Source organism: Rutidosis leptorrhynchoides, chromosome 9 (genome assembly GCF_046630445.1).
Source record: "Rutidosis leptorrhynchoides isolate AG116_Rl617_1_P2 chromosome 9, CSIRO_AGI_Rlap_v1, whole genome shotgun sequence".
Taxonomy (NCBI): Eukaryota; Viridiplantae; Streptophyta; class Magnoliopsida; order Asterales; family Asteraceae; genus Rutidosis; species Rutidosis leptorrhynchoides.
In genome coordinates this window covers 6937447-6951641 of record NC_092341.1, presented here as the reverse complement: position 1 = coordinate 6951641, position 14195 = coordinate 6937447, and the positions used below count along the sequence as shown (strand labels likewise).

General features: G+C 32.1%; 1 protein-coding gene and 1 non-coding gene across 2 annotated transcripts in view; one reads left to right on the top strand and one right to left on the bottom strand.

Annotated features, from left to right (window-relative positions):
- LOC139866688 (uncharacterized) overlaps positions 1-14195 on the top strand; it is a 112576-nt gene that overhangs the window by 4639 nt on the left and 93742 nt on the right. The gene's annotated exons all lie outside the window — the stretch shown is intronic.
- LOC139869824 (small nucleolar RNA R71) lies at positions 4255-4361 on the bottom strand. The gene has a single exon (XR_011766401.1). It is a non-coding gene; the product is annotated as a small nucleolar RNA R71 (small nucleolar RNA).

Genomic DNA, 14195 nt, shown 5'->3' with positions numbered 1-14195 from the left:
ATGCTAAAAACGAACATATATTTCATAGCATTATTCCTCAAGAAAGACAAGCTTTTAGTTGCAATTGTTCTATTTACAAGTAATATTCGTTTAAAATAATAAAAGGTGAAGACAAAAGACAGATTCGACGAATTGAAGACGCAAACGACCAAAAAGCTCAAAAGTACAAAATACAATCAAAGAGGTTCCAATTATTGATAAGAAACGTCTCGAAATTACAAGAGTACAAGATTCAAAACACAAAGTACAAGATATTAAATTATTCGCAAAGACGTTCGAAAATCCGGAACCGGGACCAGAGTCAACTCTCAACGCTCGACGCAACGGACTAAAAATTACAAGTTAACTATGTATATAAATATAATATAATATATAATTAATTATATAAATTATATATATATTATATTTATATAATAATCCGTCGGCAAGAAAGGCTCCAAAATGGTGTGAGCTGTAAAATTGAACTCCGCGACTTGCGGAGTTCAAAGAGGGAAAAGGCCGTGACTCGCGGAGCTCACCTGGACTCAAATCCCTATAAAAGCAAACGCAGTTTGATCGCAAAAATATCCAAAAAAAATTCAATCTCTCTCTATATATGTATACGTAAATATATATAATTTATATTTTAATTTTAATTTTAATTTTAAATTCTAATAATAAGGGTATGTTAGCGAATGTTGTAAGGGTGTAAGTCGAAATTCTGTCCGTGTAACGCTACGCTATTTTTAATCATTGTAAGTTATGTTCAACCTTTTTAATTTAATGTCTCGTAGCTAAGTTATTATTATGCTTATTTAAAACGAAGTAATCATGATGTTGGGCTAATTACTAAAATTGGGTAATTGAGCTTTGTACCATAATTGGGGTTTGGACAAAAGAACGACACTTGTGGAAATTAGACTATGGGCTATTAATGGGCTTTATATTTGTTTAACTAAATGATAGTTTGTTAATTTTAATATAAAGATTTACAATTGGACGTCCCTATAAATAACCATATACACTCAATCGGACACGATGGGCGGGATATTTATATGTATGAATAATCGTTCATTTAACCGGACACGGGAATCGATTAATAGCCACTAGAATTATTAAAACAGGGGTGAAATTATGTTCAAGGACACTTGGCATAATTGATAACAGAGTATTAAAACCTTGGGTTACACTCAGTCGACATCCTGGTATAATTATTAAACAAAGTATTAAAATCTTGTTACAGTTTAAGTCCCCAATTAGTTGGAATATTTGACTTCGGGTATAAGGATAATTTGACGAGGACACTCGCACTTTATATTTATGATTGATGGACTGTTATGGACAAAAATCAGACGGACATATTAAATAATCCAGGACAAAGGACAATTAACCCATGGGCATAAAACTAAAATCAACACGTCAAACATCATGATTACGGAAGTTTAAATAAGCATAATTCTTTTATTTCATATTTAATTTCCTTTATTTTATATTTAATTGCACTTCTAATTATTGCACTTTTATTTATTGTTATTGTATTTAATTGCACTTTTAATTATCGTACTTTTTAATTATCGCACTTTTATTTATCGCAATTTCATTATCGTTATTTACTTTACGCTTTAAATTAAGTCTTTTATTTATTTTTAATATTTTACATTTGGTTTTAACTGCGACTAAAGTTTTTAAAATTGACAAACCGATCATTAAACGGTAAAAACCCCCCTTTATAATAATAATATTACTTATATATATATTTGTATTTTTATAAATTTAAACTAATATAGCATTAAGCTTTGTGAAAAAGATTCCCTGTGGAACGAACCGGACTTACTAAAAACTACACTACTGTACGATTAGGTACACTGCCTATAAGTGTTGTAGCAAGGTGTAAGTATATCCATTCTATAATAAATAAATATCTTGTGTAAAATTGTATCATATTTAATAGTATTTCCTTGTAAAATATAAGCTATTTTATATACATCTCGCATAACATCAAGTATTTTTGGCGCCGCTGCCGGGGAACTTAAACGCCGAAAGCGCAATGCTAATAAATAGAAAAAAAAAAATTATTTTTAGTTTGCTAATAAAAAAAAAATACGCTTTTGTAAAAATACGTTTTAAATATTCAAAAATATAAAAAGAAAAACAAAAATATAAATATTTTTAAGAGTTTGTTAAATATTTAAGTTTTATAAAGTTTCTTTATTTTTATTTTATAAAAAAATTAAAAGTTTTATTTAAATATTTTGTTTTTATTAAAACATAAAAAAAACTAAATATATATATATATATATATATATATATATATATATATATAAATCTAGTTTTAAGATTTTTATTTATAAAATTATAAAGTATTTTATTTCTATTTTAGATTTTTTTAAGATAAGTTTTATTTAAATTATATAAATATATTAATTAAATTAAAAACAGAAAAAAAATAATTACGTCGAAAAACTGAAACGAAACAGCCTGTCATCTGAAATTTCGATCCCCGCGACTCGCGGAGTTTTTTGCCTGGAATACCGCAACTCGCGGAGCCGTCTGACACGGGTTACACAGAACCCTAATTTCGCATTAATTACGTAATTATTATTATTATTATTAATTAAAAACCCTAATTAGGTTTTAATTTTTAATTAATTAAGTTTAGTTTATTTATTTAATTTGTATATTTAGTTTAATTAATTTAAATAAATTATAAAATTAACACTCTTAATAAATAAATAATATAAAAATAATATTTTTATAAAAATTGTACATTTTACAACTTTTAGTATATTTTTATATTTTGTCCCTTTTTAATTGTTTTAACGTAATATTTGTGTTTTTCGCTAGTTTTTAGTTTTAAACATAGTTTTTGCCATAGTTATTTTTTTTTTTATAGATTTTTAGGCTTTGCCGTAAAATCCCTTAAGTGTTTTTTTCTTTAGACTAAGATTAAAGTGCTTTAGAATTTTGCGACTTCTTTTTAAGTTTTAGTACCTTTTTAAGTTATTTCTATTTGGGATATAGTTTTACTTGTAAGCTTTAATATTTTTAGACACCTTTTACCTATGTATCAATTATCATTCCAATTAGTAATCTCAATTTGCGATTATAATTTTAAGTTAGTGGTAGTAATAAAGTTGGGTTAGGCGAGTGTTTTAAAGTTTTATAAGTCACTCTTTTTATTTCTTATTTTTCGACACCTTTTATTTTTTCGATCTTTTCTTTTTCGACCTTTTTCGACGCACTCTTTTTCTTTCTTATTTCTCGCTATTCTAGTTTTAGGACATAGATTTTTTTTCTACTTCTTATCTAAATTTCTTAAAATTACGAAAATTTATTTTAAGTGGTTAAATTGATAGACATCAAAATTTTCTGGTTCGTAGTAATAGTTGAATTTGTACGTGGACCGGGTTATTGGAGCCAAACAGTCCTCAATTATATTGAGACCAAACGAATCCTGCCCCTCTGCTGCATCTTTTGGCTATTCGAAACGTGGGCAAAATCAGAAAAGTCTATTAATTGGATAACTTATATAATTTTTTCTTTCCTTTTAAAAACTAATAGGATATTCAGTGAATGCACCGAGCAAGACGTTCACCACCTTTTGTACGTTCACCACCTGTAACTAGATCAAGACATCTAGCAAATATTACCGCCGTTGATTTTCCTTTAGAATCGTCATCCAGTCGACCAAGTACTCCAATTCAAATTTCCGATAATCTATTTTTTGAACCCGACCTCACAATTGAGAATTCGGATAATATTCAGGGACAATTCATAGATCTTGAACCATTAAATTTTTCTCCGAAACCACCAATCATTCAAACAGAGATTGTTGAGGAACGAACCATTAAATCAGAATCCTCTAGTGATTCGGATTCAACAAATTCAATCATGGAAAATCTGGAACCTTTAACTATGGAAGACCGAATGAGAGCTAAACGCACTGGCCAAGGTCACACAATTACTCATCCAGACATTAATGCGCCAGATTATGAAATCAAAGGACAAATTCTACATATGGTGACTAATCAATGCCAATTTAGTGGTGCGCCGAAGGAAGATCCAAATGAACATCTTTGTACCTTTAATAGGATCTGCACTCTATTTAAAATAAGAGAAGTTGAGGATGAACAGATATATCTCATGTTATTTCCCTGGACTTTAAAGGGAGAAGCCAAAGATTGGTTGGAATCGTTACCTGAAGGGGCGATTGATACATGGGACGTTTAAGTTGAAAAATTTCTTAAACAATTCTTTCCGGCATCTAAAGCCGTAAGACTTCAAGGAGAAATTGTTACGTTCACACAGAAAACGAATGAAACTCTATATGAGGCATGGACTAGATTTAGAAAGTTATTAAGAGGATGTTCACAACATGGTTTAGACACCTGTCAAATAGTACAAATATTCTACCAAGGATGCGACATCACTACAAGAAAAGACATAGATATAGCAGCTGGTGGTTCTATTATGAAGAAAACCGAAACTGATGCTTACAAAATTATTGATAACACTGCTTCCCACTCACATGAGTGGCACCAAGAAAAAGATATCGTTAGATCATCTAAAGCAGCTAGAGCCGATTCTAGCCATGACTTAGATTCCATTTCTGCAAAGATAGATGCTGTCGAGAGACGAATGGAAAAGATGACTAAAGATATCCACTCAATACGAATTAGTTGTGAGCAGTGTGGAGGACCACATTTGACAAAAGATTGTCTCAGTATTGAATTAACAATGGAACAAAGAGAGAATATTTCATACATAAACCAAAGGCCTGGAAATAATTATCAGAATAATTATCAACCGCCAAGACCGATTTACAATCAAAACCAGAACTATAACCGAACTATTCCATACAACAACCAACATGGTCCTAGCAATCAACAAGTATCCAATAATACTTACAATCAGCAAAGACCTAATTTTCAAAGGAAACCACCACAAACCGATGATAAAAAGCCGAATTTAGAAGATATGATGACGAAGCTAGTTGAAACTCAAACGCAGTTTTTCACATCTAAAAAATAAACTAATGAACAAAATTCTCAAGCATTAAAAATCAACAAGCTTCTATTCAAAACTTGGAACAAGAAGTAAGTAACCTAGCAAGGTTAATAGGTGAAAGAAAACCGGGAAGTTTACCTAGTGATACAAATGCTAACCCCCGGAATGAAACAGCTAAAGCCATTATCACAAGAAGTGGTACAACACTTAAACCACCTGAAATACCTGTAACTTCTGATGAAGCTATTCCTACTCCACAAGAACCACAACCTGATCAAGATAAGGAAAAAGAACCGGTAGTTGAAAAGGTTAATGAAGATAACACAGCTAAGGATAAACCTTATGTTAAACCATACCAACCACCACTTCCTTACCCGAGTAAAATGAAGAAAGAGAAACTTGAAGCCGAGCAATCCAAATTCTTGGATATGTTTAAACAGATAAATGTAAATCTTCCTTTCATTGATGTGATTTCAGGAATGCCTAGATATGCTAAATTTCTGAAAGATCTAATCTCAAATAGAAAGAAAATGGAAGAACTCTCGGCCGTTACTATGAATGCTAATTGTTCAGCAGTGCTGTTGAATAAGATACCAGAAAAATTATCTGATCCAGGAAGTTTCACAATTCCATGTTTTCTGGGTAGTCTTAGTTCAATAGAAGCATTGGCAGACTTAGGTGCTAGTATAAATTTTAAGCCGTATTCACTATACGCTAAACTAGACCTTGGAGAATTGAAACCAACAAGAATAAGCATACAACTAGCCGATCGATCAATAAAATATCCTAGAGGGATAATGGAGAACATGCTAGTTAAAGTTGGTACTTTAGTATTTCCAGTAGATTTTGTTGTTCTGGACATGGAAGAAGATTCTCAAGTTCCTCTCATATTAGGAAGACCATTCTTAAACACGGCTAAAGCAATGATAGACGTGTTTGGTAAGAAACTGACCCTAAGTATAGAGGATGAGAGTGTTACCTTTTCAGTTGATAGAGCAATGCAACAACCACAATCTCAGATGATACATGTTATTATATTCAAACTATAGATTCACATGCAGAATTGTTAGAAGAATTTTCAGAATTACAAGGAAAAGGAGAATGTTCTTTAGGAGAAGGTAATGAACCAATTGATGAAGCTGAAATGTTAGCTACACTAATAGCTAATGGATATGAACCAACAACAGAAGAAATTCAAATGCTAAAAGAAGAAGACAGATATCGATATAAATCATCGATAGAAGAACCACCGACATTAGAATTAAAGCCACTTCCAAACCATTTGGAATACGCTTATTTACATGGTGAATCTGAATTACCTGTAATAATATCGTCTTCTCTTACTGAAAATGAGAAATCACAACTCATTTCTGTGTTGAAAGCTCATAAACCAGCCATTGCATGGAAGATTCATGATATTAAAGGAATAAGTCCTTCATGTTGCACACATAAAATCCTTATGGAAGAAGGTCATAAAACGTATGTGCAACGCCAATGAAGACTAAATCCGAATATGCAAGATGTTGTTAAAAAAGAAATAATTAAACTGCTAGATGCAGGTTTAATTTATCCAATTTCTGATAGTCTATGGGTAAGCCCAGTTCAATGCGTGCCTAAGAAGGGTGGCATGACTGTCATTACAAATGAAAAAAATGAGCTTATTCCTACTAGGACTGTAACAGGATGGCGTGTGTGTATTGATTATAGAAAATTAAATGACGCCACCAGAAAAGATCACTTTCCCTTACCTTTCATTGATCAAATGTTGGAAAGATTAGCCGAAAATAGTTATTATTGTTTTCTTGATGGATTTTTTGGATATTTTCAAATTCCAATAGCACCCGAAGATCAAGAGAAAACCACGTTCACGTGCCCTTATGGTACTTTTGCTTACAAACGCATGCCATTTGGACTTTGCAACGCCCCTGCAACCTTTCAAAGGTGTATGATGGTGATTTTTCACGACATGATAGAAGAATGCATGGAAGTTTTCATGGATGACTTTTCAGTCTTCGGTGATACTTTTGAAACATGTCTAGCTAATCTTGAACGAATGCTGATTAGATGCGAACAATCAAATCTAGTTCTTAATTGGGAGAAATGCCATTTCATGGTTAAAGAAGGCATCGTTCTTGGACATAAAATTTCAAAAGAAGGAATTGAAGTGGATAGAGCTAAAGTAGATGTAATTGCTAAACTTCCACATCCCACCAATGTTAGAGGAGTTAGGAGTTTTCTAGGGCATGCCGGTTTTTACCGACGTTTCATAAAAGATTTTTCTAAAATTGCCACTCCTATGAATAAACTCCTAGAAAAATATGCTCCATTCATCTTTTCAGATGAATGCATCAAATATTTTAATATTCTTAAAGAGAAACTCACTAATGCGCCGATCATGATAACACCAAATTGGAATCTACCGTTTGAACTAATGTACGATGCAATTGATTTTGCAATGGGAGCCGTTTTAGGACAAAGGATTGAAAAATGATTTCAACCTATATATTATGCTAGTAAGACGTTACAAGGAGCACAAACGAATTATATAACTACTGAAAAAGAACTCCTTGCTATTGTCTTCGCTTTTGACAAATTTCGTTCATATCTCGTTCTAGCAAAAACGGTGGTCTATACCGACCATTCTGCTCTTAGATACCTATTTTCGAAACAAGATGCCAAACCAAGATTAATTCGTTGGATCTTACTCTTACAAAAGTTCGATATTGAAATCCGAGATAAAAAAGGAGCAGAAAATCTCGCCGCTGATCATCTTTCTCGTCTTGAAAATCCCGAATTAGAAGTTCTAAATGAATCGGCCATACAAGACAAATTTCCTGATGAATATCTATTGAAGATAGATTATAATGAAATTCCATGGTTTGCAGACTATGCAAACTATTTAGTATGTGGATTCCTTGAAAAAGGATTATCGTACCAAAAACGAAAGAAATTCTTCAGTGATATAAAACACTATTTCTGGGAAGATCCACATCTGTTTAAAAGTTATCCAGATGAAATAATATGTCGATGTGTATTCGGAGATGAAGCTAGTAAAATTTTAAACCATTGTCACACAGGACCAACAGGAGGGCACTATGGGCCTCAACTAACAGCAAGAAAAGTTTATGATGCTGGATTCTATTGGCCTACAATTTACAAAGACGCACACCTTCTTTGCAAATCCTGTGATGCTTGTCAAAGGGCCGAAAAAATAAGTCAACGTGATGAAATGCCATAAAATGTCATCCAAGTATGTGAAGTATTTGACATTTGGGGTATTGACTTTATGGGTCCATTTCCAAAATCTCATAATAATCTCTATATTCTCGTAGCCATTGATTATATATCTAAATGGGCTGAAGCACAAGCTCTCCCAACTAACGATGCACGAGTTGTAGTCAACTTTTTAAAACGTCTTTTTGCAAGGTTTGGAATGCCGAAAGCTTTAATAAGTGATCGGGGTACTGATTTCTGTAATAATCAACTTGAGAAAGTTCTCAAAAGATATGGAGTAACTCATAAAATCTCCACCGCATATCATCCACAAACAAGTGGACAAGTTGAAAATACCAACCGAGCTTTAAAACGTATTCTAGAAAAAACCGTAGGATCAAATCCGAATGAATGGTCCATTAAATTGGAGGATGCACTCTGGGCTTTTAGAACAGCCTACAAAACTCCAATTGGAACCACACCTTTTAAACTTATTTATGGAAAGCATGTCATCTTCCAGTAGAAATTGAACACAAAGCATTTTGGGCTTTGAAGACATGTAATCTCGACTTACATGAAGCTGGACGTCTACGGTTAAGTCAACTAAACGAATTAGAAGAATTAAGACATGAAGCATACGAAAATTCGTTAATCTATAAGGAAAGAACGAAGAAATGGCATGATAAAAGAATCAGAAGTTCAAAAGAATTTAAAGAAGGAGACAGAGTTCTTCTTTTCAATTCACGATTCAAGCTATTTCCTGGAAAATTGAAATCAAGATGGTCTAGACCATTCATAGTCAAAAGAGTTTTCCCATACGGAATGATAGAATTAATAAATTCAAATGGGATTGAATTTAAGGTTAATGGTCACAGAGTTAAACATTACATAGATAGTCCAATGGAAGTTGACAATGAAGTTAATCACAATTTCGATACCACAGCTAACTAAGTGTGGGGAGAATCAAGTCTTTTAAAGGATAATATGTATTTCTGTTAGAGTTAGATTTTTTGTTTTCGTGTAGTTCTCGAAAATGAAACCCGAATGGTCTTTCCCTAGCAGACCCTAAAGAACTAGTCTTCTCCCCCCATTCTGAATTTTTATTTTTTTTTAGGTTTTTACGAAATGAAGACTTCATGTGAACTAAACCATGGTCTAATACGACACGCTTTGATCACTAAACGTAATAATGACACACTTCTGAGTGAAATAGTATCAGTAATCAGAGAAAGATTGGACGGAGTAAGAAAAGAATCCAGATGCGAAGATAATAAGTTACAATTTGGTAAAGGAAAATCAAAATCCGCAGCGAAAAGAAGAGCACGACACCTAGAAAGATGTCACAAATGCGGAAAATGGTCACATGGAGGTAAATGTTCAAATAATCAAACCTATTCAAACACCGAATTTGTTACTTTATGCAGAGACGGACCGTTCATATGTTTAGAAGAAAAAACACTGAATGCTAGAGGTTACGCCTTTGTAGCTATGGAAAACCAATTAAACCGAGTGGGATAGATCATATCACTAAGAATACTATCTCACAGGTAAGTCTGTACAGTTTTTATTTTTTTTTATTTTCATTTTTAACCTTTTGATAATAAACGCTAATTTTTTCGCTATAAAGTATTAAATTGGTATTCGATAAAATTAGGTTTGGCGACCGAAATTATTGATATCATACAAAAATTTATTACATCACTGCGAAATTTAACGTTTATTCTTAAGGTATATAAATATCTTTAATCAATCAAACCAAAATATTTCAAAAATTCGTCATGAGTTAAATTAGGTCATGGAACCGAAATTACTTTACCGAAAAGAGGGGCGCATATTTTTGATAATATTTGATTGATTAAAGTGGGATAAAAGCCAAAAAGATTTTTAATTTTATTTTTACTTTGTTTTTAAAATTAATATTAAAATAATATTGTAAACTTTTTAAAATCAATATACTTAAAATTGTAAATATTTGAAAAATTAATATTTTTAATATAAGTTTGCATGTATAAAAACAAAAATATAATTTAAGTTTGGTGTGAATTTATAATATGAATTTTTAATTAAGTTTGGTGTGAATTTTTAATTTTATGCATTTTAAATTTAAGTTTGGTGTGAATTTAAAAACAAAAATTTACTTTATTTCGCTAAGTTAAAAATATGATTTTTAAAATTCGTCGTAAGTTGAAGACTAGGTCTTTGAACTGAAATTGCTTTACCCGAGGGAGGGATGAGAACTTTTATTATCATTATTTTTAAACTTATTGAATTAAAGTATGGCAAAAACATTAAAAAAACCCAAAAATCTTAGCTTTTAAAACAATCGCTACAAAAAGACAAATTTTAAAATTTTATCGAGGGACGAACTAGGACATCGATCCGAAACGACCTCGTCCTAAATAACAAGGGAAACAAAATTTTAAAATTAATTACTTAATTGTTTTATAAGTTATAGATAGTTAAAAAAAAAAAACAAAAAAACACCGCGACTCGCGGAGTTTGAAAGAGTCAAACACCACAAGTCGCGGAGTTCCAAAAATACAGAAAAAAAAATAAAAGGGCCGAACAGATCAGTCTACACACTACCACACACATAAAACTGCAAAAAATACCGAAAATCACCTCTAAAATCTGAATTTTTTCACCAAAAATCATCACATTTTTTACTAAAATCATGTTGAGAAGGATGCTATCAAGGAATTACTCAAGAAAAACGGTAAATTTCTACACCTAAACACCATTTAATCCGAAAATTAGTGTTCTTGAGCAATTTTTTACCCAATTCGATTTTGATACTTTTTAGTGTAATTATGCTTAAATTGCTTATGTATTATGCTTGTATAACCTAGATTGATGCTATTTAACATGATTAGAAGCCTTAAACTTTTAAATTTTGAGTAATCTAGGTTTTGTGTTCTTGAGCAATTTGGGGCTTTTTGATATAAACAGGTTATGGCCGATTTTTGTCATGAATTGTTGCTAAATTAAGTAGTGTAACATGTTTAGGTAGTTAAATGATCCAAACTTTGAGCCTAAACATGATTTTGAGAATTAAAGTGGACTTTTTCAAGTCTAAAATTCATGAACTTGATTTTTAAGAGATAATGCCATTTGAAACTTGTTTAATTGCTAGTAATGATTATTTTGACATGTTATTTAAGTTGAATGCTTATGAACTTGGCGAACATTTTCGTATATGCTTATTTGAAAAAGTGTAGATTTGATAAAAATATGAAAATGAGCTTAAGTTTGATATAAATTGAACATGTCATTGTAATTATTTTGATTGATGATTTTGCTGACACTAATGCATATTTGGATGCACAAAAATTGTGTTTGATGTGTTTTGCAGACTGAAAGGGGTGAATCTTCATCCCAAGCTCGCAATGCTCCTGCTGAGAATGCGGAACAACAGGAGGTGGATAACTACTACAAACAAGATATACCTCATCCAGTCATGACATTTTCAGATATGCACTTGGAAGAGTTGCACCCGAACTTGAGATTTGACAGACATTGGATAGATTATCCAAAATACCAAAGGGGTTTGCATACTCTTCATTCTAAAGCTGTTGAAGTACCAAGGGTAATAGAATGGACACCATTAGAAGCTGTAGAATTAGCCGGGTCAATTAGAGAATTACTTACACAGAGGTATGGTAATTCTACTTTTAACGATTGGGTACGATTATTCAGCATACGTAGACCTGTATATAAAGTATGGTGTGAAGAATTATTGTGTAGTATAGAAATAAATGATCGGGTAGTTAGTTTAACCGATCGATCTTTTATTAGATTTTTGTTAGGAGGTTCGATGCGCCACATGTCTTTACTAGACATAGCTCAGGCCTTACGTATATATACGCCTGAGGAGTTAGCATCTGCCGATTGTAGAGAGTTGATATTAAATGGTAGAAAGATTGATGAAAATTTTGATACACATGGTGTATGGAGTCAAATGACTAGCCATCACCGATTTAAAGGGGTAAATTACTCTTATTTGGATATAGATAGAGCAGAGTTAAGAGTAATTCATAGGTTTTTGGCTAATTCGATTACGCAAAGAGGTAAGAATAAGGAAAAGGTAAATGAACAGGATTTGTTTTACCATATGTGTATTCGAGACCCACAAAGCGCTGTAAGTATACCGTATTGTGTGGGTTATTATTTATCAACTATGGTTAGAGGGATGAGACCGTACAGTATAATAGGAGGTGGTATATTTATTACTTTGATTGCTGAATATCTCAGTGTGGATATAAGTCCGGGGGATTACTAATCGAAGAACCAGAACCCCACGATACAATTGGTTTAAATGTATACCATGGTGCTAAAGTTTTGAAGAGGCGAAATAATGAAGCAGTACGATATAATGGTAGACATCCACAGGTTGAGAGAAACCAACAGCCAGGTAATGTGGGAGGGGGAAATGAAATGACAGAAATGCAAAGGTTTATAGCTTCACAAGAGTACGAAAATGCTAGACATCGAGCATTTGAAGATTGACAAGTTCATCAAAACCAAATCATAGCTTATTGCCAACAAATAGGTAGAAACTATATTCCTACTCCATCGCCCGTATTTCCTCCCTGGTCTATAGAGATCCAACCACCGTATCCTACGTATAACCCAGTCGAAGCATTCTATAACACATACGGTTATGCATGAAACCCCTACTGGTATCAGTATCATCCCTAGTCTACTTAGTTTTATTTATTTTATTATTTGTAATGTTGATACATTTAATACTTATGTTAATATTGTAATAGTTTTTATAATGTACTAACTTTTATTATTAGATTTTAATAATTTTTGAATGTGGGGTAATATACCAAACTTCAAAAATATGTATATATGTTTGCAGTTTATCTTATGTACACAACAGGGAAAAACAACGCATTTTCAAAGACTGGCATTAAGTTCAGCAAAAGCAACTAATTTTGACGAAAAGATGCAAAATATATGTGAAATAACAACAAGACGGAATGAACAAATGATATGCACCATTTATCATTCAGAAAACAAACGCCAATATGTTTGGAAACTTTGGTAAAATTTAATCATTTTTCTACGCTAATCACCCTCAATAATTTAAATTGTTACTGATTTCTTGCAAATGAGGGCATTGCAAGATCTTAAGTGTGGGAAGGGGTTAAATTCTTTCGGATTTTTATCTTAAACACTTGGTTACCATTAAAAATACTAGTAAAGCAGTAGTTGTATTAGAATCTAGTGCTCTCTGATAATAAAGAACAGCCCTAGTCTCATATACTAACTACCCAATTCTAGTAAAATTTTTCAAAATTTTCAATTAAATGAACTCAAAATCATGTTTATACATATTTATGAATGATAAAACTAGGTTTTAACACCGAAATTATTGTTACCTCGGAAAAGACATAAATTGAGAAACAAACCAAAATATTAAAATTCATTTAAAATGGAATAGAGGACAATAAAAAGGAAAATAAAAGCCAAGTGTAGAAAAATTTACCAAGATATTTTAAACATATGTCACATATTTCTGTAACAAATAACTGAAAATACTTTTGCTTTGGACTAAACTAAACTGTTTTACCCGATGAAAGAAAAGAAGAGATGGATCTACACGATGAATCAATTCCATCATTAAAAGGAAGTAAAGTCTTCCGAAAAAGAAACGCGCTTCTTGATTTAGGTCAGGAAGTTGTCGTCCAGACCAGCTGTAAAGGTTGACGAAAAATCTAGAAACGTCATCACTAAAATCAGCAGAAAATCCACGGACCTCAGCATAAAACAGGGTCGCTAAGTGGTCAGATTTATCCTAACCATGAGAAGGATTTATCTCGTACAATGGGGAGGGCACCGTGCAAATTAGCTTGATAAGACTAATGAATCAGATCCCCAGAAAGGATAATCTCCTTAAAAATTAAAAATCAGCTTTTAAGACTGATATTACTCAATCCTTGAGATTGACCTTAAAGATTGAGAATTCAAACTCATGGAATTCAATGATA